The sequence below is a fragment of the Eleutherodactylus coqui genome, chromosome 11 (genome assembly GCF_035609145.1).
Source record: "Eleutherodactylus coqui strain aEleCoq1 chromosome 11, aEleCoq1.hap1, whole genome shotgun sequence".
NCBI lineage: Eukaryota > Metazoa > Chordata > Amphibia > Anura > Eleutherodactylidae > Eleutherodactylus > Eleutherodactylus coqui.
Genome location: NC_089847.1, coordinates 117,510,932 through 117,534,500, shown reverse-complemented (window position 1 = coordinate 117,534,500; position 23,569 = coordinate 117,510,932). Strand labels below are relative to the sequence as shown.

The following is a 23,569-nucleotide window of genomic DNA, read 5'->3' as shown; positions in this document are numbered from 1 at the left end:
TCCAGCAGCACACTAACGTCAGTATGTGGCGGAGATCATCTCTGCTAGCGGCGCAGAGGCCAGCGGAGCAGCAGAGCTTCCAGGACGTGAGTACGTGGGTATCGGGGGGGCACTGTCACTGCTGTGGGGGCCACTGTCACAGCTGGGGGGGTTCTCTGTCGCTGCTGCTGAGGGGGACGCTGTCGCTGCTGCGGGGGACGCTGTCGCTGCTGGGGGGGGGCTGCTGTGCGGGGCGCTGTCGCTGCTTTGGGGCCGCAGTCACTGTGGGGTGCGCTGTAGGGGGCCGCTGTCACTGCTGGGGGCTCCTGTGGGGGGGCTACTCTCACTTCTGGGGGCTCATCATTACTAAGATAAGTGAGGGCGGAGGCAGTGAGAGGCGAGGGCCTGTGCTGTGGGTGTTTTAGGCTTACTAAATACAGTTATTACAATTATACTTTTTTGTTATTTCAACTATAAATATCGCAAATTTATGGATTTTTTTCTCGAAGTGACACACCACCCGAGTTATGCTTGGTTTTTTGGTGAATTTTGGCACACCGAGCTCAAAAGGTTGCCCATCACTGATCTAGGGCCAGATATTAAAATAAACTGAAGCCTTAAATCCAAACTTATCAATAATTTGTGGATCTAGATATTCTGACCTCTAGCCAGCAAAACAAAGGCAATGTATGCATGGCTCTTTATTCAACTCCCATAGACTTCAGTGGAGAGGCCTCAACAGAGCATGCAGCAGCCGTAAAATGGTGCACTAGAGTCACCGAGGCCCATTCTGCTATTAGATGTCAATCCCACCTCTAAAACCACACGTATTGGGTATTTAAGGCATTTCCTGTGGATCATCAGTATACAGAAGTCCTTCAGTTGTCTATCAAGGTGTTAAAAATTCTGTTCAACCTTTACAATTGGTGCCCTACATATCTATCTAGTTATATGGGGGCAGCAGGTATATCCCACTCAGGAATCTAGGAGAACTCGCTGACAAGTCTATAGGGCCTATAAGAGTGGCTATGTTGTCACTTATCCGGGCCCATTTACACACAACGGTGATCGCTCAAAAGATGTCTTTTGAGCGATCACCGTTGTGTCATTTACAGCGCAAGGTGATTTCTGAAGATGAGCGATCACCTTGCGCTGCGAGCAGAGGATGCAGAAGACAAGCGAGGTGTCCCCGCTTGTCTTCTGCATCCAGCTGTTCCCCACTCCATGTGCCCGGCTATTATACAGCCGAGTGCTCAAAGTGGAGGATGCAGAAGACAAGCGGGGTGTCCCCGCTTGTCTTCTGCATCCAGCTGTTCCCCGCTGGGAGCGCCCGGCTGTTATACAGCCGAGCACTCCCAGCAGAGGATGCAGAAGACAAGCGGGATGTCCCCGCTTGTCTTCTGCATCTAACTGTTTTCTGCATTGAGTGCCTGCCGAGTGCTTCGAGCGGAGTATGGAGAACGCAGCTGGACCACTCTGTTCTTCATACCCAGCCTGTAATCAGGCAGCGGGATCCAGCTGAAACAATAGTATCAGCTGTATCCCGCTGTGAATCCCTGATAAGGCTCATCGTTGCCTTTCAGCACGCTGAAAGGCAACGATGAGCGAGTGCATAACGAAAACTGCACGATGTCAGTGCAGGTACACGCAACGATTATCGCTCAAAAGACGGCTTTTAATGATTCTTTCTACACTTTTTGTAGAATTGCTCCTGAATCCTTATCAGATTGCTCCTGGCAGTTTCCACAGTTCCCAGTTGTACAAATAACATACAGGTACATATCTGAACTCTCCTGCCATGTCCTGCACATATTTGTTTCCACACCAAACCGGTATGCATTTGTCTATTTGCCTTTATTTCCCGTCCAAGCCCTCTGCATACTTCAATATGTTCTTCATGTTCCAGTTGATACTTGGGCACCAGCCTTTGCTAACTTATTATAAGCTTCTGTATCCCTTCTCTCATCTCTGTGCTCAGCATCATGAACCAAGCTTCCGTATCCCCCGTAGGGCTTGCTCCCCCCCCCCTCCTCTTCTTCTGAGCCCATGCCTGTGACGACTGGATTCCAGGTCACTTGTTTGATGTTCCCGCTTACGTGCATTCACCTTGAGGGCATTGGAAGCATTTAATGATCTGTAGTTTACACGTTACACCAAGAGAAAAAGCGCCTTTTGTTCTATTCAGTTCTTGAACTTGGGAAGGAATTGAAATGACTGGTCTTTTCAGAACTTTGGGCAGGTCCTCGGCATTGAAGCTCGACTGTAGGAGACTTGCCAGACTTTAGTAGGATCCACATAATGCGTTATTTTCCGTAGAAAAATTATAATCTGAATGTTATTGCTCTCAGTAAGAGAAACAAAATAATAACTTTGTAGAGAATTATACCTTTTAATGGCTAACAAAAGGATGTTACAGCAAACTTTAGAGACTACTTAGGTCTCTTCATCAGGTTGATATAAAAAAAAAAAAATATTTGAAGAAACACGCACAAACACAAAAGAGCAGAGACCTAACGTGATTAATCGCCATACCACAAAACAGAATAACAGAATGATATTGGAGAATATAGGCCCATTTAGACACAACGATTATCGCTAAAAATTCGCTCAAAAACCGTCTTTTAAACAATAATCGTTGTGTGTAACTGCACTTAAATCGTGCAGTTTTCGTTCTCCTGTCACTCATCGTCTTTCAGCACAGCTTGCTGAAAGACGATGATGAGCCTTATCAGGGATTCACAGCGGGATACAGCTGATACTATTGTTTCAGCTGTATCCGGCTCCCTGATAACGGGCTGAGTGTGAAAAACAGAGCGGTCCAGCTCTGTGCTCCATACCCAGGACGGAGCCCTCAGCTGTATAACAGCCGGGCGCTCTGTGCAGAAAACATCTTGATGCAGAAGACAAGCGGGGACACCTCGCTTGTGTTCTGCATCCTCCGCCCCGAGCGCTCGGCTGTATAACAGCCAGGCGCTCTCAGCCGGGAACAGCTGGATGCAGACCCTGCTTGTTTTCTGCATCCTCCGCTCCGAGCGCTCGACTGTATAACACCCGGGCGCTCGGAGCGGGGAACAGCTGTATGCAGAAGACAAGCGGAGACACCCCGCTTGTCTTCTGCATCCTCCGCTCCGGGCGCTCGGCTGTATAAGAGCCAGGCGCTCAGAGCGGGGAACAGCTGTATGCAGAAGACAAGCAGGGACACTCCGCTTGTCTTCTGCATCCTCCGCTCCGAGCGCTCGACTGTATAACAGCCGGGTGCTAGGAGCGGGGAACAGCTGTATGCAGAAGACAAGCAGAGACACCCCGCTTTTCTTCTGCATCCTCCGCTCCGGGCGCTCGGCTGTATAAGAGCCAGGCGCTCAGAGCAGGGAACAGCTGTATGCAGAAGACAAGCAGGGACACTCCGCTTGTCTTCTGCATTCTCCGCTCCGAGCGCTCGGTTGTATAACAGCTGGGCGCTTGGTGCAGGGAAAAGCTGGATACAGAAGACAAGCGGGGACACCCCACTTGTCTTCTGCATCCTCCGCTGGCAGCGCAAGGTGATCGCTCAAAAGTCGCTTGAGCGACATCTTTTGAGCGATTATCGTTGTGTCTAAATGGGCCTTAAATCCCTAATTAGTCCAGAGATAAGAGTGTGAGAGTTTTATGGTCTCTGAATTGATGTACGTTCACAGACCTGGTTGCTGTGAATTGCTGTCCGCGAGCGGAGAATCGCAATGACTATGGAAAGCGTGCATTGCGTTCCCCGTTGCCGGATTATCGCCGCGAGGAACGCAATGCAAACCCGCCCATGGACAGGCAGCCTTAATCTAAAGGAACCTGTCCTAGTACCAAGTTGGTCTAAGTTTGCCCTGGATATACTAAAATGTATACCCCTATGCCAGCTGGTGTTTGAAGTGGGCAAGAACTCTCACAATCTTACCAATCTGCAGAACAGAGACCGCGCAAGCATTGACATGGCAGAGCCATATTCACAAAATCCCAAAGTTCAGATTTGACAATTTCATTTTTCTTAACTGGATGTAGATAGTGGATTCTAGTAAGATTCACCAACAGTCTAATATCTGACGAACCTAGAAGACGCCTTCCCCTGTTTGCCATCAGGTAGTTTCGGAGGTTGGATCTTCACCTGTCCGATCCTGAGTGGCACCAAAGGTATCTGCCAACTGCCGATGTTCCTCCTGCTCTATTTAGATAACATGCTTATTCAGCCCAGCCATTATAAAAGCAGACCCAATCTTGAAGATGACGGAGCGCAGATTTTGTATTTATGCTTGATTTGTGTCATGGGCACTTGGTGATTAAAAGGTTAATAAGACCCTTTTACAGGCAATATCCTGTAACTATTAAACAGATGACCCCTCGCACCCTCAAGAACACAGAGTCATAAATGCTCGGAACGTAGATTTGATGTGTTTTTCTTGCCTGTTAATTTGCTTGGAACCAATGACCGCCCCAAGACATGAGACCCTGCACATTGTCTCATTGATGTCCATTTATCCCAGGGAATGGATATGTCAAAGATACAACGTTCCTGGGTAATTAGGGGGGATTTCCAGCTCTCAGCTACTGATGATCTATATGATAGGTTGTCAAGTGTTGATCAGTGGGAACCCCACCGATCAACTGATTGATGGGCCATACTGAAGAAGTGTGTTGCCAGAAACACACAGATCTGTACATGCTGCGGTGGGCCAGAATGGTATTGCAGGCAAAGATCTCATTCAAGTGGACATTTTTCCATGGCTCTGGACCCCAATATTTGTCGACAAGTTGTTTATGACCACAGAACCCCTTTTGATGGATGATTTTTTACTCTCCGCAACGTTGCACGAGAAAACCATATAAGGTTGTCCACTAGTTTCACGACCGATGACCTATCTTCAAGATCGGAGGGGGTCCATTGCTTGGGTTCCCCGATGTTCAGTTGTTCGGCAGGCCTGCTCTTGCAAACAGCGCTGGAAGCAGTTAGTGCTGTTCGTATTGCAGTGGTCCAGGTTGATACTGCAGGAACAATTCCCATTGAATTCTGTGGGACTGTGTCTGCAGTACAAACCCTGGTCACTGCAATGTAGACAGCAGTATCTGCTACCAGCACTCTCCACACTGACAGCAGGCCCAGCGAACAGCTGATTGGTGGGGATCCCCACCATATATGTATATAGTGTGCGTCAGGTAGTCTACAGTTAAAGGGGTTGTGCCAACATTTAAAGTTACCTCCTATCTACAGGATAGATGGAAAATGTATGACCATTGGTGGCCCCATCGTTGGTACCCCCACTAGTCACTACAAAAGGGGTCCCAAGTCTCCTGTTGTTCCTTACGCACAGTGCTGTTTCTCTTACTCCCACAGAACTTGATTGGTATTTATGTTCAACTGCCATTTAGGGGGTCAACTGCCATTGGGGGTCCCAATTCCTCCGGTGAAGAACGGCGGAATTGGGACCCCCCTGTTCTAGTGATTGGTAGGGTCACCTCCTATATTTATCATCTAACCCAGTGATGGCGAACCTTTTAGAGACAGAGTGCCCAAACTGCAACTCAAAACCCACTTATTTATTGTAAAGTGCCAACATGCCAGGGGGCGGGGCTTATCACGACGTATGATTTTTACCCCCGTCGTTCTTAAAAGGACAAGGCTGTTTCAAAATAGGCAGGGTGCAGATTCTGACTTCTTTTGGATGCGGAATTGCTGTGGAATTTGCCACGGAAATTTCCGCTGAGGACATTCTACAGCATTTCCACTTCGCGTAAACATATCCCAGCAGTGATATTTACCCCCCCCCAGAGTGGCCCCAGCAGTAAGGGTGACCCCCCCCCCCCCGAGAGCAGCCCCAGCGCTAATAGTGACCCCCCCAGAGTGGCTTTGGTGGTTATAGTGACCCCGCACAGCGGCCCCAGCGGTAATAGTGACACCGCACCGTGGCCCCAGTCGTAATAGTGACATCTCACAGTGGCCCCCCAGTAGTAATAGTGACACCACACAGTGGTCTCAGTGGTAATAGTGACATCCCACAGTGGCCACAGTAGTAATAGTGACATCCCACATCAGCCCAGTACTAATAGTGACACCACACAGTGGTCTCAGTGGTAATAGTGACAGCCCACAGTGGTCCCCAGTAGTAATAGTGACACTTCACAGCGTCCCCAGTAGTAATAGTGACATCCCACAGTAGACAGTAGTAATAGTGACATCCCACAGTAGCCAGTAGTAATAGTGACATCCCACAGTGGCCCCCAGTAGTAATAGCGACATCCCAAAGTGGCCCCTGTAGCAATAGCGCACCCCCCCTCTGAGACCCAAATCCCCAACCCCCACCCCCACCCAGCTCCTCTGCTTGGCGCTGTTTCTGCCACTGATCCCAGGAGCACAGTGTGACGTGCTGCCGGACACCTCCTCCCCTCCCCTGCTCTTGCGGAACCAAGTAGGAGACATCAGAGGAGGGGGGAGGAGGATCCCAGATGCACACTGACATCACAGTGTGCACCGGGATGAGCGCTTCTAGCAGCGCTGCTGAGTGAATACCAGCAGGGGAGCTGCGGCACCCCTGCCAGTATTTACTAATGTGGTGAGCGGCCGATGGCGGCGAGTGCCTGCTGGGAAGGCTCTGAGTGCCGCCTCTGGCACGCGTGCCATAGGTTCGCCACCACTGATCTAACCTATGAATCAGATCCTAAGAGTCCTTTGATATGTAAAGATACATTTGTTAAAACACGTTCCGATTTGATAACAAGTTTTAACATTCTAGGTAACCATAATGTTTTTTCATCATCTTGTTCGCTTTTGAGATCAATCTTCCTTCCTCCTGCCTTTTCTGCTAAGGATTAGCGGATGCCTGTTGACACAAGGGGTATAGAACACCAACAAATGATCATTTTTAGGTCATCTTAAAATATTTGATCAATGACAAACAAGCAAATTCTTGCTGATTGTGTAATCACTGCAGATGTTTCCACGGGAAACATTTGCTCAATATAACGATTTTTCAGCATTAAAGAACTGTCGCGTGTAAACAGCCCTTGAGATGACAGAGACCAAAGTTGTCCCAAGATTGTTTTTGTTGCCATTTTTTAATCCTAAGGGCCCTTTTACGCAGAACGATTATTGTTCAGATCCTAGCTGGATCGCAGGAGTCTGAATAATGATTGTTTATTGTAAATGCTGCCAGCAACTGAACGACAAACGAATTTGTTTGCTTATTGTTTGTAGTTCAGTTTAGGCAGGCATAAAAACTGAACGACGATCGGCCTATGTAAATAGGCAGTGATGCATCTATAAATGACTACCTGTTTACTGTGAATGGAGGTGGCTGGTCAGAGCGATCTCTGGCCCTCTCTGCCTCCATAGGCTGGCTGCACACGGCCGCGACGGGCTCCGCCGCGAAATTCCGTGGCGGAGCCCGTCACGGCGCCCCCCCAGGAGACCCCAAACTTCCCTCGGATTCGGCGTCCTTGCTCCCGCATGACACTTCCCCGCCCACCTCCGCCGCGTCATGTGACACACCCACCGCGTCACATGACGCGGCGGCGGTGGGCGGGGAAGCGTTTTCACGCTATCTTCCGCTGTGCTACAGCGGAAGATGGCGTGAACAGACGGCTTCCATTGACTGCAATGGAAGCCGTCCGCGCGTACACCCGCGGCAAATAGAGCATGCCGCGGGTGAGGACGGGAGATTTCACGGTGCGGAATTCCGCGGTGGAATTCCGCACCGTGTGCCCTGAGCTATTAGATTCAATAGAACCTAATAGCTGCGGGCAACGCAGCGGATTTCTGCCGCGAATTACGCGGCGGAAATCCGTTCGTGGGAAGGAGGCCTTACTGAGAAGACTGTTGGGCGCTTTAACACCTAACAATCATCCTGTGTAATAGGACCCTTAGAGTTGAGGCTCTACCATACAGGAAAATTCTAAGTATCTGCCAATATGTTTCAATACACAAGAGACTGATTTAGAGCCCTTTGACACAGAACATTATAGTTCACCTCCTCATTGGATAGTGGGAATCTGAACCATAATCGTTCAGTGTAAATGCTGCCAGCGACTGAACGATGAACAATAATTTGTTTGCTTATCATTCATTGTTTAGTTTCAGCAAGTATAAAAATCAAATGACGATTGGCCCATAAAAAAAATCACACAAGAGTGTGCTGTATTATATAATAAAACATAGGTTTTTCTTAAAGTTAATAAAAGTTATTTGCACCCTAATCCTCGCAAGCACAAACCCGTAGATGGTATAGTGGAGTGACCACACTAAATTTGACGGATCGGCACAGGAATCTAATTTTTAACCTGTAGAGGATATAGCGGAGTGACCAACTTGAAAAGGACAACCCCGCACAGGAGCTTAATACTACCCTGTAGATGATATAGTGGAATGACTACCCTGAAAAGGACACCCCCCTGCATGAACTTAAAGGGGTTGTCCCGCGCCGAAACGGGTTTTTTTTTTTTCAACAGCCCCCCCGTTCGGCGCGAGACAAACCCGATGCACTGGTTAAAAAAGAAAACCGGACAGTGCTTACCTGAATCCCCGCGCTCCGGTGACTTCTTACTTACCTGGTGAAGATGGCCGCCGGGATCTTCTCCCTCGGTGGACCGCAGGGCTTCTGTGCGGTCCATTGCCGATTCCAGCCTCCTGATTGGCTGGAATCGGCACGTGACGGGGCGGAGCTACACGGAGCCGCTCTCCGGCACGAGCGGCCCCATTCAGAAGAGAAGAAGACCGGACTGCGCAAGCGCGTCTAATCCGGCGATTAGACGCTGAAAATTAGACGGCACCATGGAGACGAGGACGCTAGCAACGGAACAGGTAAGTGAATAACTTCTGATAACTTCTGTATGGCTCATAATTAATGCACAATGTACATTACAAAGTGCATTAATATGGCCATACAGAAGTGTATAACCCCACTTGCTTTCGCGGGACAACCCCTTTAATACTAACCCGTAGATGATGTAGTGGAGTGACCACACTAAAACGGACGACTCAGCACAGGAATCTAATTCTAACCTGTAGAGGATATAGTGGAGTGACCACCCTGAAAAGGACACCCCCCTGCACGAACTTACTACTAACCCGTAGATGATGTAGTGGAGTAACTGCCCTGAAAAGGACGACCCTGTGCAGGAACCTAATACTAACCTGTAGATTATATAGTGGAGTGACCACCCTGAAAAGAAAGATCCCCAGCCCATGTAAACATGTAGTCAATCATAGATGACCTGTTACCCGTTTACTGTAAATGGAGCCAGGTGACCAGAGTGATTTTCTTCCTGCTCCACCTCCAATCACTGAGCGATCATTGCTCCTGTGTAAAAGCACAGGAGCAATTAAATTATCTCTAAGATGACAATCCCATATAAAAGAATCCTAAGAAGCAGGTGTTTGTCTAATTGGAAAAGTGCATTTTGTTAGCATGGTCCTTGCAGAATACGGATTTCAAAAACCTGGAGCAATAGTAGAAAGAAAGGGAGATCGATAAGAGTAGAACTAGTGAAGAGAGCTGAAGCCTTCATCTGTTCCTCTAACGATTTCTATTCCTTCGTCCCCAGTGATAGTTGGGGGTCTTTTGATTGATGTGGGGACAGACCGGTGAAGTCGAACAAACTATTAATACACTGAACTTCTACACCTTTTGAAGAAAAGATACAAGTTTCTCAGGAATGTGGCGGCTGGCTTAAAAGAAAACAATGTAATTATTTTATAGCCTCGGCTGTAACAAATACTGTTTAAACAGCCTCGGGGATAGAATTATACATGGATTCTGATTTATAGAAAGGCACCTGCTAAAACTGCCGCCCTCCCCTACAGTGCCCTCTCCGATAAGCTCTCCAAGCTCTGAACACAAAGCCAAGAGGATGTGTTTCTGCAGATACTGCAGCTGAGGGAGTGAGGTTGCATGCAGGTCACAGGAGGGCAGGTGAATGGGGAAAAGCACTGGATCGCATTATCAAAAAAGGAAGTGGAGGGGGGGGGGGGGGCGCTAATGAGAGGCGACGCACCTGCTAGTAACATTTACGTCTCCTCTATAGAACTCAATAGCATGTACATCCAATGGGTAGTTGACATAATTTGGTAATTGTCTGGGATACTTTTACTCCTGACCTATCTGAGTTTGTCACGGGCAATACCCTTTTAAAGAAAGGCAACATTAAGCCTTATAACAAAATGTTAGTGACTTTTAAATGGGTGGGCTGCTCGTAGACCTTTCCTCCCTCCCTCTATCACCTCAGGGGGTTACTGCTTACAATTGAAGAGGCGCAGCTGGTGAATAGAGATTTATTTTCAGGAAATGCTCCATGGGAAAAATATATGCAAATTAGCTTTCCTCTAAAAGGAAGGAAGCCATTTCATACATGTCTCTTTATTCCCCAACGCAGTGAGCCTTTGCAAAAAGTGTTGTCCTCTCTAGGGGATGAGGATTATTTGGCGCATTATAGGGATGGCCCGTTGATTTCACAGCTTCATTTGAGGACTTCCTCCACTGATAGCAGCAGCTCATCGTCAGGGGACCTTTCACACAGGGAGGAGTTCTCCATGAAACTCCTTATCACGTACCCTAATTAAGGGTGTATTCACACGGACAAGTATGATATCGGTCCAAGAAACTCGAGGGGATTTTGCACTCTTGTAAACTATTGATGGCCTATCCGGAGGATATGCTGCTATTAGTAGATCAGCAAAGGTTCACCGTCTGGGACCCCCTACAAACAGCAGTTCAGTGTGCTCATGCACTGAGCTGCTTTTTGCAGGAAGCAGACAGCTCCGTTCTCTCTGCAGTGGCCAGGCCTGGTATTGCAGGCACAGTTTACATTCACTCTCAAGGATCAGAAATGTACCGTTCTGACTACTTTGAAAGAAAGCTCTTCGTCTCTTGGGGGGGAGGGTGACCCTTTTTGCCTCTTTTGAATAGCGTACAAGTAGGGACGGAGCTCATATTGAAAGTTCTCTTTATGTGAATTAATACAACCTCTGATCTCAGTGGTGGTCCCCAAAATCCATGCTTGGGGGCCTCAATTTCAAAACCTAGTGGCGGAACTTTGTTAAAAATTGCAATTGAAACGCCAGTCTTAATAATATTTCTGCCAGCGTGAGATGCGCCTAATATTTGAAGAGGCTCTTCATATATTAGGAGCATTTAGGTACCTCCTGTGCGCCTACTCAGAAATGTACGCCAAATCCGGTCCAGCGTTCACTTCTGGTATAATTTACAGCAGCTTCTGCCGTAAATTATACCTAAATGTTTCAGTCTGGGGTGGCCATGCTGCCTCCTGAAAGCCATGCCCCTATTAAAAAAAAAATCATTGGACAGTGGCTCAGATAGCAAAAAGTCGCACATTTTTGTGCAAATTCCCACTTTACAATTTTTAAAAAAATCGGAAAACTGGCGTAAAATCTTTTATGAATGTCCCTTAATAAATAGAAAATTGAAGGACATGTTGTTTCAGTGATATACGCTATGTCAGATACAGTATATAGAACTCCTTAAAAGGATTTTAATGAGCAGAATGCCAAGTATTAAATCCCAGCTGTCCCTTCAGCCCTGTGGCATCTGACAGATATGCAAGCTGTTTTAGTAGTTACACAAATCATGATCCAAGAAATTCTAGCTGAGTAGATGTAGAGCTCATTATTAAAGGGGGTCGTCATAATATTAGGAACACAAAGGACTATTCCTAAGGAGAAGCGAGGGGGTCAGGCTTTCGTAGATAAAAACGCTCGCTCCATATAAGAAGTTCAATCGCAGATTCAGCACAACATGCAGGAACAAAAAGTCCCGCATGAAGGACTTACTTGTCCAGTAAAATGCGGACAGTTTAACGAAGACTAAATGGACACCATTAAAGTGAATGTGATCCATTTGGCGCAGTTCGTTCCATCATAAGATACATCCATTCGGCCGGGGGATTCCCTTTTCTTGCTCCCATAACAGTGCAGGAAAACGGAACACCTGAATGCAGGTATAAAGATAGTGTAACAAACGGGCATATGCTCGCTTCTCTAGGCTCAACGCTATGTGCAGCACTGCCAATTTTGGTCTCCACCATGCTGTGATGTTTACAGACTGCAGCAGCCTGTATGTCACGGGCTGCTGCAGCCAATGACCAAGCTCAGGGTTAGATTGCTAAGCTCTGTCATTGGCTGCAGCAGCCAGTGATGTTTTGTACATGAGCTGACTACAGCCTGCTAACAAACAGCGGAGGACCGAGCAGTGGCATGGGAAATAGTTAACTGGGAGAAGGGATTATATGCTTGTTTGTTATGTTGTTACATGGGAAATATGTCTTGGATAAAAAAAATCAACTTGGACAACCTTTTTAACCATTTGAATAGGAGTTCAGTGCATATTATAGCAGTGGCATGTAGGACAGCGTATCACTGATGACAGGTCTACAAATACTTGTGAAGGCAGGATGAACATTTCTCTCTACGGCTGAGCTCGTGTAACTGAATGATGAGTAACGTGGATTGTACTGCTCTCCCAAGTTCGCCCACTACGGTTCAGCGCCAGGGTACTGTCCTTTATTACTAACTAACAGGTATGTAGGTTGATGTTTGTTCAGCCTAGAATTGCTTCCTCTGTTGAGTCTTTTCCAGCAGCTGTCATTCTGCACTATCTGGAACTGGGTTGGCGAGCGTGGGTCCTCCAGAACAGAATGTGCCTGCCAAACCAGTTACTGACTGAGTCCCAGCCTCAATGCAACCACTAATAACCTCCGCCATCTCCCCCAATCCCAACTTGACGTCTATTCTCTTTCCATACTTTTCAGTCTGTTTCAAATAGTAAGTTCTTCTTACTTTATAGACTGTGACCTGAAGGAGGGGACCGTGCCCGATGCCTTGCACACAACACTAGAAGGTTGAGTTACGGCACACGCCAGTGTGTCGCCTTGATCGAAGGGGTATTCTTTTTTACTAAAACGTTGTTGCATCTTACCCTTTAAACAGCCATTAAAGGGATGTTCTGATTTAGAAATCCTATTTTCCAATACCTTTTCAGGGAAGTTAATAGAAGAAGATCCCTGTTCAAGACCCTTATCTATTACCCAGAACAAGAGTGGCTTTAAAGAGTATCTTTCGTTCTGGAGGATCCAGTATGTCCTTAAATTACATGGACAGCCCCGTGATTTCAATAAGGTTGTAATGCTTTATTTCCCCTGTGGGGGCACTGTTAGGGAACTGTGCAGTCACTGCCAGGCAAGGGTGTATGTACCATAGAGGCAAACCAGGTGTCTGCTATGGAGCCCCAGAAGAGAATTCTTGTTCCGGGTTTAATCAAGAACACGCACATAGATGTTGTCTACCCAGGTGCTGTAATATTAGTAAATGTGTAGACATGATGGGGATCCCACTGTTTTCACCAAGAAAATACCAGCCAAGTTTAGTCTGTATTTACACAAGCCAGTTCTGACTACTTGCAGCAATTTTGCACACAAAAAAAGTCACAGAACCACAAAACTGGCACCTTTACAGAAAATACACTCCTAGATCACGGCACACTAGCATATTTTGGGGTCATTTGCTGTCACAAGCTGCACATGGCCCCATTATAGCCCATTGGGGTTATGCACATTGACTTTTTTCACAAAGTGGTCCGATGGTCCACGTGAAAAAATGCACTGTATGTCCAATTTTTTTGTCCAGATCACATGCATGTCAATATGCTGTGCCTGTGTAAATAGGACAGCACAGGGACTGTTGTCTGTGTGCTGTCAGATGCAAGTTGTGCCCAAACCTCTCAGCTACAGCTCGCACATATGGTGAGTGTGCACCCAACCTAACACGAGTAATATGTGGGTGTAGTTTTGAGGGTACGACTTCACACTGATTTGCAACTCAGGTCTATAAGTCTGATACAGGACAGTGGCTCATTGTATCTTCCTTCTCTGACCTCTGCCCAAGACTCTTTTGGTCTCATAGATAGGTAGTGTATGCACATCTAGCTGCTGAATGTCCGCGTCTCTGTTTTTTTACTGCCTTGGCTCAACCAAATGTCATGCTGGTGCCAATCCTACTGTAGCATTTCTGGCACCAGGTTGGAGCCACTAGTGTAGTAGCTGTTCAGGTCCAGAGAGTAGTCGGAGGTAAGCCAGAGGTTGATAACGGAAGGTTTCAAGTTGCAGTACAAAGGAAGAGGTGGATAGCGTTGTCAGGAGGGAAGCCAGAGGTCGATAATGGAAGTTCTCAAGTCACTTGCAGAGGAGCAGGATGATGGTGGAGCTTGACTAAGGCTCTGAAAAGCAATAATTATGTGTTGTGTGAGTAGCAGGGCCAGGTTTTTATAGTGAGCCTAATCTGGAACAGAAGCATGGTCAGGACAGGGGAACAGACCCGGAACCACAAGATCATTACTAGGTGTTAGCAGAGGAGCTATCCAAGGGCTGGATGGCTCAGTGGAGAGAACTGCCAACTGGAGTGCAGGAGGCTCGACCCCTCCCCCCCTTCCCCCAACACCTACACTTTATAGAGTCCTGGCAATGCTGACGTTCCTAAGACTGTACAGCCAGACAAAGGATGAGTATCCAATCCAAATGAGGAGTAATCTTGCTGACGAAGCTGTTAGTACAACCACGAAACGCGTTGCCTGTTTGCCCCGATTGGTCTTGTTAAAATAAAGTTCATACTCTCCTCACTGGGTTCCTGGTTCTGTGCCAATTTAACGCTTTGGCAGCTTAATTTTAGTGGCAGTCCTAGATCATGAAGAACTCCTGTCATGGGTGATTGGCACCAGAAAAGGGCCAAATTATCTTTATCTCCCAGCAGCTTGCGATTATCTACAGAGGAACCTTCTAACAAATAATGAAATGTCGAAAGCTACAATGTTTGTAGATGGTGTCACTTTTTCAACTATATTTCAAGGAACGCCAACCCAACCAACAGTGTGGAAAGGCAACCATCAAAGAAGCTGGTGACCTTTATAAGGAGCAGGTGACTGGTGTATAATGAGTAACCTCCTAATGTCTAATCTCCGCTAGCCTTGTGCACCAAGCTTGTTAGGCATTACATTTGCAGTGGGGTCAGCCTTACGAGGGGTCTCTTGAGGATACAGTCTAGATTTTAAAAGTGCTGGAAGTGCATATTATTGATGTACTGTCATCACTTATGTTCCCTAGTGGTCCTTAGTGCTGGGACCTCCTTGTAGTTTATTTTGCGGACTATTTTCAGGTTGTCTAGCAACTGCATTGCTTGCCACCATTTCAGTACACGTGTCTACATGTACTTGGGTGCTTGTATGTTTTATGCGCTACACAAGCAGTACTTTGCCCTTCATGCGGCACAGGCTTTTTTAGGTCCTTTCTACATATTCAGCAAGGAATTACTTAGCTTTCGGGTCCAGCAACCTGAAATATTGTATGCCATGCTATATCTGTATGCCGAGGAAACATTGTTGACATTCCTAATGCTGCTTAGCCTGGCAAAAAAGGAGAATACAGTCCAAATGAAAAGTAATATGACTGCACATACTGGGTCATTATGAAAGGATATCGGCGCTTGCCAATGAAAAAATGTGTACTGGTATCAGGCTCCAAGTATAAACCGCAACGGGGGCCATTGGTCTAGTGCCTGGTAGAAACCTTAGTCAAGGTTCAACTTAACTATGTATACACTATCCTACCAAAAGCATTTGAACACCCCTATTAGTAGGATGGATTGTGTCTTATTAGCATGTCACATGTCCTACACCAGGCTACATCAGATGCCGACCCTTGGAGGTGTCAGTCATAATTGGTGATGGGAGCTGCACACTATTGGATATACAGATGCTCATCACGAAGTGGAATGTCCCATCTATAGTGGTGCAAAAAGCGTCATCCTTTAAACACTTGAGCAATGGAGGAACGTTCTGTGGAGGGACGCTACTCCATCTTCACATGAGATGGATATACATGGGTGTGGAGGATGTCTGAGGAACGCCTTTTGCCTGAATGTGTTGTGCCAACAGTTGAGTACGGCGGACGCTTCATTCATTGTGGTCTGGGGATGGTGTATGTGGCATGATGGTCTCAGTTCATTGGTTGTAGTGACAAGAACCATGAACATGGAGGTGAACCTTGACATCCTAGACAATAATGTGCTGCTGACAATGTGGTAATACTCTGGGAATGGTTGGCCATACTTCCAACAAGACAACGCACCTGGTCACAAATCCCAATGCTGTTTTATGTGATTTGAGGATGGATGTTTCATAAAATGCAAATTAAGCCAAAATTGTGCTTGGAGGTAAAGATAAGCAAAAGTTTTCATCTACTTCAAATTTTGCCCTATTCACCCATTAGGATACATTGTTTTGTGAAGTTTGAATTTGGCTTCGCTTTGAGACAAAAATTCTGAATTTATGTTTTTGTTAATTCCTTGGAGCGACCGATGAAACATATTGCCTTTTTATTGAGTTTAAAGACTTGAGGAACTGTTGATAGCCCTGAAATTGTTCTCCATTTCTCTCATCAGCTCTGGCGTTGAGCTCGTTTGCACCTGGCAATTTATGCCTGTATACATTTCATTGCCATGTGTCTCATTATTGCTGATTTGTTGGGTTTTCTTGTTTTGATTCAGTTTTGTGATTAATTTATGGTGTTTTTTTTATCTTCTTTGTTACTCCTTGAGGGAAATCTTTGACTAGGACGCTGATTTTCTTTTAGGAGAGTCAGTCAAGACTTGTCAATTTGGCACAGAACTGAAGAAGGGGTTTGAGTAGGGGTGGTACCTGGCATCTTATGACCTTTTATGTTACTTGTCTACAGGTTTCTGTGATTGCTTAAACGTTTCTCCTGCCTTGGCATAGTGCCCAAACCTAATTTTAAAACAACCAGAGACAATGGAGCTCATTGAAATATGTCTCTCTGCCTGGAGCACGGGTAGCCTCATAGGCCACGCTGTACATACACTGCAATCACAATGTTCCATATATCCTGTGTACTCAGCAGTGCAGGTGTCTAGGAATCACGTAGGACTGGCGTTTTGTTAACCAGTGGTTTTCTGTGTTTGGCAGTTCTATAAAATGGAAGAAATTCTATACCAGAACCTAGCAGAGATCGGGATTTGATATTCTATATCTGAGTTTTGAGCAGTGTTCTTTGCGGTGCACTGATAAACCACGGCTTTAATAACCAATCTGTCAGACAAGTGGGTGTACAACCACCAAGCGATTGACCGATTTGACTTGGGGCTACTCCTGAGAGCAGCATCTGTAGAATCCTGGTTATCACCCTTTAACCCCACCAGTTGGGATCTGGTCTTTGCTGCAAAGATCCCTAAGAATAGTCTTAGTGCTGTAGCTGCTGACACAGACTGGTCAGCACAACCGTGGTGCAATATTGGAGGAGCAGATAAGGACGTGGTCAAGCTATAGAGCCGAGGTCAAGACATGTGGAATTCTTGCATGACAATAAGACTAGGCAAGAATCAGGCAGGCAGCAGACAGGTATAATGTGGTCCAAAAACAAGCGGTGTCTTTATTTGATCTTCACAGCCCATTGACATTTCATTGACACTGGTCAATGGAAATCGCCCACTTGACAGTGGACTTGCATTCAGCTTCAAACGTAACCAGATCCATTGTAGGTGAACAGGGATGGGCCGGGGGGGCTAAAAGAAAACTGAAGACACGAGAGGAATCGGCAGGGCTGTAAAGGTATGCCGCCCATCCCGCTCATCTGAGGACGTAATAGGTCCTCTTTAAACAGTATTTGTGGTTTAGAGACTGAATCCAGGAATGCCTCTACTTAAAAAAGCATGGCATAGTGCCCTGTCTGAGGAATGAAAACATCGTACATCAGTTTCTGAATGATCTGATAGCCCTAGCATTCACTAGGCATTTCTTACAATTGCTTTTCTTGCCTAGCTTGACACCTGTCATGAACTGACAGAAGGGCAGTCATCAAGGTCCACATCGAATTGAACATCTAGTATATATCGTGTTCCATCGAGATTCTACACTCTTTGTAAAAATAATACTCCAGCCCTAGAAGGAGGATTTGTTTTCCTGCAAAACCCAGCATGCAGTTCCATCTCAGGCAGATATACAAATGATGATAGTTGTGGTGATTAGATGAACGGTCTTGTCACCGGAGGCCCTAAAAGCGGTTCCCCCCTTGGCCTATAAGAGGCTCTCGGAGGTTCCTTGTGTGTAGTGACTAGAGATGAGCGAGCATACTCGCTAAGGACAATTACTCGATCGAGCATTGTCCTTTAGGGAATATCTCCCCGCTCGGAAGGAAAGGTTCGGCTGCCGGCGCGGGTGAGGCGAGTTGCGGCAGTGAGCAGGGGGTAGCGGAGGGGGGGGGGGGGAGAGAGGGAGAGAGAGATCTCCCCTCCGTTCCACCCCGCTCTCCCCGCCCGCTGCCGACAGCCGAATCTTTTCTTCCGAGCGGGCAGGTACTCGCTAAGGGCAATGCTTGATTGAGTAATTGCCCTTAGCGAGTATGCTCACTCATCTCTAGTAGTGACCTCTTCTTCCGCTTGTGTAGAGCTTGTTGACCACTAGACGCCTCTACAATGCAGTTCAAGAGAATTCACCCACTTAACAGAGGGGGCGCATTATTGGGATGTGAGAAGCTGGATGGTCTTATCAATGAATTGTCTCCCACCGGCCGTTCTGACCAGACTGTTAGGAGGTGTTGGGATCAGTGGATGCGTGAAGACATGCATACAAGTGCCCGGGCTCAAGACGCCCCCTAAAAACCACCTACAGAGAAGATTGTCTCATTGTCTGACAAGCATGAGCAGCTCCAACTGTTTCGTTGTCGGCCATTTAGAGATAAGTGGCAGCATTGTTACACCCCTCTGTCTGTCAGAACTATTTCCAGGTGCTTGGCTGAAGGACATTTAGTCTCGCGGCCCCCATTACGTGTACAGCTTTTGACACCCTGTTTGCAGTGGTGCTGTGAACGATGATGAATCCAGGTTTAGTTTGGCCACTGACGATGGCCTTGGGTTCCAGAGTCAGGATCCTTCCCTGGAGCATTCATCAGTGATCCACTTCCCATAGAGTAGTGTTGATTAAGTGCTGCTGATAACCTTTTATTTGTTGATATAATGGCCATGTTCATGTCTGGAGACCTCGAGGTGAGCGCCTCAATCCTGCTTTTGCTGTGGAGCAGCACACTCCCCTCTCTGGTGTGATGGTCTGAGGGGCCATCACCTATGACAGTAGGTCACCCCTAGTAGTGGTATGAGGGACATCCTGCAGCCACACGTGTTCCTCTCATGGCAGGACATCCAAGAGGCAATTTTCTAGCAGGATAATGCTCGGCCGCACACAGCAAGGATGTCACAGGAATGCCTGCACAACATTGCTGAACTTCCCTGGCTGCCCCATCGCCAAGTTATTCGCCAATAGAACATGTATGCAACCATCTGGGATGCCAACTCTGACAGCCTATGAGTTTGAACGATCTGGAGGCTGAGTTACAGCGAATGTGGAGTGATAATGCAGCAGGATACCATACAGAACCAGTATGGCTCCATTATCACATCTTGAAACCAAACTAGAGGCAGCCCAACAGAGTACTAGAGCCTCCATGCCCAGCCGTATCTCATCTTGTAGCCAAGCTAGAAGTGGCCCAACAGGGTAATAGAGCCTCCATGCCTGCCTGTATCACATCTTGTATCCAAGCTAGAGGCGGTACAACAGGGTACTAGAGCCTCCATGCCCACCCATATCACATCCTGTATCCAAGCTAGAGGCGGTACAACAGGGTACTAGAGCCTCCATGCCTGCCTGTATCACATCTTGTATCCAAGCTAAAGGTAGTACAACGGGGTACTAGAGCCTCCATGCCTGTCCATATCACATCTTGTATCCATGTTAGAGGTGGCCCAACAGGGTACTAGAGCCTCCATGCCCACCCGTATCTCATCTTGTAGCCAAGCTAGAGGTGGCCCAACAGGGTACTAGAGCCTTCATGCCTGCCTGTATCACAACTTGCATCCAAGCTAGAGGTGGTACAACAGGGTACTAGAGCCCCTATGCCCACCTGTATCACATCCTGTATCCAAACTAGAGGCAGTACAACAGGGTACTAGAGCCTCCATGCCCACCCGTATCACATCTTGTATCCAAGCTAGAGGCGGTACAACAGGGTACTAGAGCCTCCCTACAAGGGGTCAGTTTTCCACAATAAATGATCCTTTTGCTCGGATATTGGAATCCCTTACATAAACATTACAACCACAGAGAAAGTTTCATTCAACTATGAAATTTATTTATCTGGGAATCGCTTTCTCCATTCGCATCAAACTTTAAAAACAGCGGTGATTGGATGGAGTTGCTCCCATTCACCTCTTTTCCCTCTTACAGCCCTTGCAAAACTACACAGACCAAGGGTAAAGCTGGCCATATACAGTATTAGTGAGGTCTGTCACTGGAAACAACAGATTTCTTAAAGGTGTTTTTTCCGAACTAGGAAATAAGGTTGCCAGTTTTTTTTTTCAGGGACCGCGCCATCACGTCTGTTCATCGGTTGGGTCTGAGGTGCAATGCTGTGGGATTAGGGAAAACGTTGAGGCAATTAACAAGTTGGAAAAGGAATATTAAATCTTTGATGTCACCAACTGGAGAATTAATGGAGCAATTAAGTGATTTTAATTTAAGATTTGAGGATCAGGTTCAAGATGACAGTTCAACGTTCGAGGCTACGGCAGTGGAGACGCCCTTTTGGGTATCTGATAATGATGTGTATTATAAATCTTTGAAAACTTTGAGCGTAAAAAAGGCTGCAGGGGTAGATAATAACCTGCCCAAACTTTTTTGTTTGTTTGCATACTGTCTGGCACCAGTTTTCAAGAAAATGTTTAACCTGTCATTGGTTCCTGATTGCCCCGAGAGACAACTTATTGTACAATTGCCTGAAAAGTCATCCATTGTTTCTCTTAAAGCAACCTTCAAGTCAGAAGTAAAAATTTTACTATACATGGCGAATGTATGATCAACATATTTGGTGCCCTCCTCATAAACGACGGTACCCCATCTGCAAGCCCTGCGCCAAGGTGTACATGGGCCCTTGGGCGATGAGCCGCCAGTGGGCCGCCTTAGCAATTTATAGGCCCCGCTGTGCCCCCCCCCTAATAATTTCTAGACCCCGTACTTCCTCCATTTAAAGGCTCATTATGCTTCCTTAGTATTTTAGATGCCTGCTCTGCCTCCATGGGAATTAAAGGGGTTGTCCAGTTACCGAATAATAGGACTGCCTGTATTTACTTTGTCGCCACCACTGGGATCCAGCGCTGCATCCTCGCTGTGGTCCCGGCTTTTGTTGTGACAGCTGACGCCACCGGAAGTCAGGAAATGGGTAGATGGAGAGAGGGCAGCAAATATGGTGCAAAGTCTTTATTTCCTAACTGGCATAAGAGGCAACGTTTCGACTCTTATGCGGAGTCTTTGTCAAGCTGTCAGGTGACTACGGCAGTGTCACATTACTGAACTCCAGAATGAGCGGTGACTGCAGTAGTTACCTGATTTCTGATGACGTCAGCTGTCACAACAAATTGCGGGATCACAACGCTTCAGCCCTGGGACCCCGTATCAGCGGAGGGGTAGGTACTGATCAGTTTATTATTTTACTACAGGTAGCTTTATGAAAGGAATGTTGTAACCAGACAACTCCCTTAATAAAGACCCACTGTGTCCTCTAGGTCATTTTATGCCCCACTGCCTCCTGAGTCATTTACTGTGCCCCCAAGTCATTTATAGGCTCAATGCACCCCTTGAGTAATTAATAAGGCTCCACTGTACCCTGTCATTAAAATAATAAACTCCCCTCCATTCCTATATTACTCCCACGGTGTCTTCCATGCTTTGCCTCTTCTTGGCCTCTTCTTGCCAGGATCGTGTGGAATGACACAAGCAACTCAAGGAGATAATCGCGCCACTTGTGTCACAGAGAAGGCTCTGGGCAATAGAACAGAAAGAGCTCCGCTTCCTGCAGTACCGCTGTCCGTTGTGCTCGCGTTTTAAAGATGTGGATACAGTTGATTTCAGGACTGGATCTTTCGGCTTGAGTGGGCACCCCAGGCTCAGTGGGCACTGGCATCTGCCTGGGTTTGCTGGATGCTGACGCTGACCCAGCCTCTTCACAAAGTCAAAAATGGACATCTAAAATCTCGACTGTCAGGGTGATAAGTAGGTCGTCACCGCTGCTTCAGAATTGAATTGTGAAGGGTAGAAAAGTATAAAACACTCTCCTTTGTTACTTCTTGGAAATCGTGGATCTCCGAGGAGGGCAGCAGAGCTTAAAGGGGTTGCCCCGCGCCGAAACAGTTTTTTTTTTTTTTCAACAGCCCCCCCGTTCAGCGCGAGACAAACCCGATGCAGGGACCTAAAAAAAAATCCGCACAGCGCTTACCTGAATCCCCGCGCTCCGGTGACTTCTTACTTACCGGTTGAAGATGGCCGCCGGGATCTTCTCCCTCAGTGGACCGCAGGGCTTCTGTGCGGTCCATTGCCGATTCCAGCCTCCTGATTGGCTGGAATCGGCACGTGACGGGGCGGAGCTACCAGGAGCCGCTCTCAGGCACGAGCGGCCCCATTGAGAAAAGAAGAAGACCCGGACTGCGCAAGCGCGTCTAATCTGGCAATTAGACGCTGAAAATTAGACGGCACCATGGAGACGGGGACGCCAGCAACGGAACAGGTAAGTGAATAACTTCTGATAACTTCTGTATGGCTCATAATTAATGCACAATGTACATTACAAAGTGCATTAATATGGCCATACAGAAGTGTATAACCCCACTTGCTTTCGCGGGACAACCCCGTTTTCCAGTAATCTTACCCCAAATGTATGTATGCTGGGTTAAGTAAACGAGAATTGCACTCATTTATATTGTTTAGGTGACGTGTATCGCTTTCGCAGACCTATTTCTCCCATGTTTTTGAAAATTGGCTGATGAATCATACTTATTTCTGGATGTTTCCTCCTAAGCCTAGGCAACTATCTACTCCGAGACTCAAATTATACGTATGTGTAATTTTCCTTCACTTTCTGGGCACAGTTCACTTCTATATGTTTTTCTTGAACGTCATAACAGCCTCTTTAGTCTGCGGATGCTTCCAGATGCTTCGTGATTTCTGTAAACACATCCTGAATCCAAATTTTGTTCTTCACTAATATGGTTTGCTGCTTAGCGATATTGCTTCTATCCAAGCATGGTCATGGTAATGGAGTCGACTTGCATGAATTGCATATCAACAAGATGGGTCTTCCAAGGATATGACGGAAGTCTGGGAGCCACTAATAGCTTAAAGCTGTTATAGTATTTCTTAACTGTCATCTGAAATGATTATTCTGTTGACATCTCTCACACCCAACTCCCCAGAATATTTATATAAAGGAGGGGGGTATGTAAATGACTGTCAAACAACTCTGAGGGCCATATGTAACACTATAATATTCAAAACTATAATATCTAGATGGCCAAGCAGAGTAACCGCCCTGAAAAGGCGACCCCGACACTGGAATTTCGCCTGACTCTCCCTATCTGTCCCTAATTAAGAATAGGGAGGGGATAAGAAAAGGGGGACGTGTTAGATACTCAGGTCAGGATAAAAAGGAACAGAGCATCTAAGTACTTCTCCAAATACTGTGG

At 46.8% G+C, this 23,569-nt stretch overlaps 1 protein-coding gene across 2 annotated transcripts in view; it reads left to right on the top strand.

Moving 5' to 3' along the window:
• CSTPP1 (centriolar satellite-associated tubulin polyglutamylase complex regulator 1) overlaps positions 1 to 23,569 on the top strand; it is a 129,641-nt gene that overhangs the window by 51,153 nt on the left and 54,919 nt on the right. The gene's annotated exons all lie outside the window — the stretch shown is intronic.